Consider the following 3,559-nt stretch of genomic DNA (forward strand, 5'->3'; position numbering starts at 1 on the left):
ATGTACAACGTTTCGACAAGGTTTTGTCATCATCATGTACAAGTAATTTACACTGACAAACGTTGTACATTTGCTGTTATATTAAAGTTTTTCTTCATTACCCATTCAAGCCGTCTCCAGCCATTATTAGTCTCAAAGTGGGTTCATCGAAAACGAAAATAATGCTGTAAGTTTCTGATTAAAAGACAATAAAAAAAAAGAGCTATATGTACGCATGCGTTAATCAAAAATTGTTTGGGAAAAGAAAAAATATTTTAAACGATTATTTAAGTTTAAAAACAAGAGACTGGAAATATTAATAAACAAAATAATATCTGATTTTATTTTGTTATGAATTAAAGAATACGTATAAGGAGGTTAATCTCAAAGCAGTAACGCTACACGCAGCATGTTTAGCACCCATATATTTTGGTTCATGGCAAGTCTCCACCATTTAAACATTTTACAGAAATATGTGCAGTATAATCATACGGCAGGTTAACCTCAGCTACAAATAGCGTTTCTAGCGTTGTAAGTCCGCAGACATACCGGTGTGCCACTGAGGGCTAATATCTTGGTACAGACTTTTCTTCCACAAATGTTGTTTATGATAATACAACAAAAACGTAATTTTCTAGGTATAAACGAATGTTTTTATCTTCAACTGATTTTTTTCATTTTTTTTGTCGACTTGTATAACACACACAACCAGGGAAATTTTCTTGCAATTAATTACTTGTGAAAATACACGTTAAAAAACAACAACTAAAGACTAAATTAATGCCATAAGCCATCAGAACTATATGGAAAGAAAATTATTTACGTAGGTAATTCGTTCTCTAGAATATATATATATATTAATTAACTTATTGTTGGATTGTTATGACTGGCGAATGTAATTATGTAACGAAATAGAACAAATTTTGCATGATTACACGTCATTATTACACGTCTACACAAATTTTGCATGATTACACATCTTCACAAATTTTGTTTATTTGGATATACTTATAAAGAATTAAACCAAATTTCAACTCAGTGATGGTCCCTAAACTTATGGCTAATATTCGTCTTGAAAAAACCTGGTCATTAAAATACAGCTATCTCGGTTTTAAAAGCCGTATCGAACGCAACGGCTTTTATATCATGTGTGACCTTGAAGAACTAAATAACAAGTTTCAAGGCCAAATATTCTACAGTCTACCCGCTGTGTGTGTGCTCATGGTCTAAAAACAGGTGGTAAGATGGCTCCAAATTAGGGGGGATGAATCTACATTAACACTTGTCGAACAAGTCAAATACAAGAATCACATTGACAATCCGAAAGTTCGGCCAAGTTTACGCTTGAAATATAACCTGTAGAATAAAACAAAAAAATACATAAAAAAACAAAAAAAAAAAAAACGGGCTGAAGCAAAGAATATAAAAGTTAAAGTTACAGACACTCGGAAAAAGAGAGACTAAAGATAATTGTTTAGTGGGCTTTTCACTAGATTCTAGTAACAAAATAATAGTGTTGACTGGACTGCAAAATGAACTGACCAGTATACACGATAGTGTATAGGTCTGTGAGAAAAGTTGCTAGAAATACCCTTCAAATCAATTAAATTCTAGCAAGTTATGTAATTATAGAGTCAACAAAAACACTCAGTTGGTCTGAACGTTAGTGATAAATTTAGACGAATTACAGGAATTACAGACACATCGTCAGGAAGTGTTCTAAAATAAATATTTCCAACTTTTAACGGGAACGTGACCATAAACGCACCCATCCATGTAACTTCTTCCCACAGAACTCCGTTTTTTATTGGTGAAAACAACAGTGAACTATAGGTCGACAAATAGCAGGAAGCCGTTTTGCTCATAAAAGATTTATGTTTTTTTAACGTCACGAATATGTTTCGCTTATATTTTGAACTAACTTTTTTTTTTATTCGAATAAATATATTTGACATTAAAATAACCAACGTGGGCCTGATCGTCCTTTTTGATGCGTTGTTTTTTCTGAACTATTTATGCAACAAATTACTGTGGGGGTCCATGACTCTGTTGGGTACAGAGCCCCAACAATACACGAGTTCTATTTGCTTGTTTGTAGTTAAATACAAAGCTATACAATGGGCTATCTATCACAGGTATAGACACCTGGTTTCTAGCGTTACAGGTCCGCAGGTTTGCCACTGGTGGCGGAGGGGGGCACATGAATCATACAGAAAGAGTATAAAGAAGCATATTGTCCATACTGTAAATATTTCCATTAAATACCGCTAGTGTTTTTTATATTTTACATAGAAAATTGGTGATTGGGTTATTTTATCTTTTTATTGTCAGATTTTGACAATGAGGGTTTATAATAGGTAAATATATAAAACTAGATTTACATCCATAAGGTACCCGAAAGTGTTCTGTTTCAAGATTAAATAAAACTAACATTAAGAGTAACAAATATTTTTATTTCTTGAATCCGAAGTTTATATGTCATGCTGTGTGGTAGCCTACAGAGTGCATAATTCTTCTCGTAATTCATGGGATACGCACGTTTTACTGACGTCATACAAATTGCAGCGTTAAGCGTCCCTAAGGTGACGTCATTTTAGTGTCTACTGACTGACTAATAGACAACACACCACTGTATACTGGTACGAGTGGTTAAAGCAGGTGACCCCACTAGGCGGTCTTTGTCTCCCTATCGGGGAACTACTAAATACAGAACTAAACTGTATACAAGCGAATTCCTGTAAACAATATTATTTATGCTTATGTGTTTGAATTACATAATTTTCACATACTTCTAAACCACCAAATTTCAAGTATTAGGTCGTCAAGAAATTAATGTCGCATTTTGGAACACTTCATTAACCCCCCCCCCCCCATATAATAGTTAAACGAATCGCATAAACGTCATGTTAGTGACAACAATATCAAAGAAGTTTATGGAAAAGTTTTGAACGTTCGTAAGTGTCAACGATTGTCCAGCAAATTTTATTCAGGTGACTTTAGCTTTAAAACTGTGATGGCAGTAGCCGACATGTTGAAATTGATGCTCTGAAGACGCTTGTTGAGTCTAACCCAAAACAACACACTCGTGAAATGGCCATGAAATTGCATGTCTCTTCTGGTGCGTAATGCGCGTGAACCACTTTTAGACAGAATTGTTACCGGTAAAGAAAAATGGATTCTCTATGCGAATATTCAACGCCAAAAACAATGGCTCAGTCCTAGACAAAAACCACTTCCGACCCCCAAACCTGGACTCCATCCGCAAAAAGTGACGCTTTGCATTTAGTGGGACATCAAAGGAGTAATTCATTTCGAACTCTTCAATCCACAGCGAACTGTCAATGCAGAGATTCATAGTCACCAACTGGAGCGTTTAAATCAGGCCCTTCATCAGAAACGTCCTTCAATCGGAAAGGTGTTCTGCACGTCAACATGTGGCACGTTTGACGCACACGAGATTATGGAGTTGAGTTGGGAAGTTCTCCCTCCTCCATCCCACCCACCATATTCTCCAGATATGGCACCATCAGATTTTCCATATTTTTCGTTCGCTGCAACATCATCTTAATGGGAAAACGTA

This window comes from Limulus polyphemus, unplaced genomic scaffold (genome assembly GCF_000517525.1).
Source record: "Limulus polyphemus unplaced genomic scaffold, Limulus_polyphemus-2.1.2 Scaffold1286, whole genome shotgun sequence".
Taxonomy (NCBI): Eukaryota; Metazoa; Arthropoda; class Merostomata; order Xiphosura; family Limulidae; genus Limulus; species Limulus polyphemus.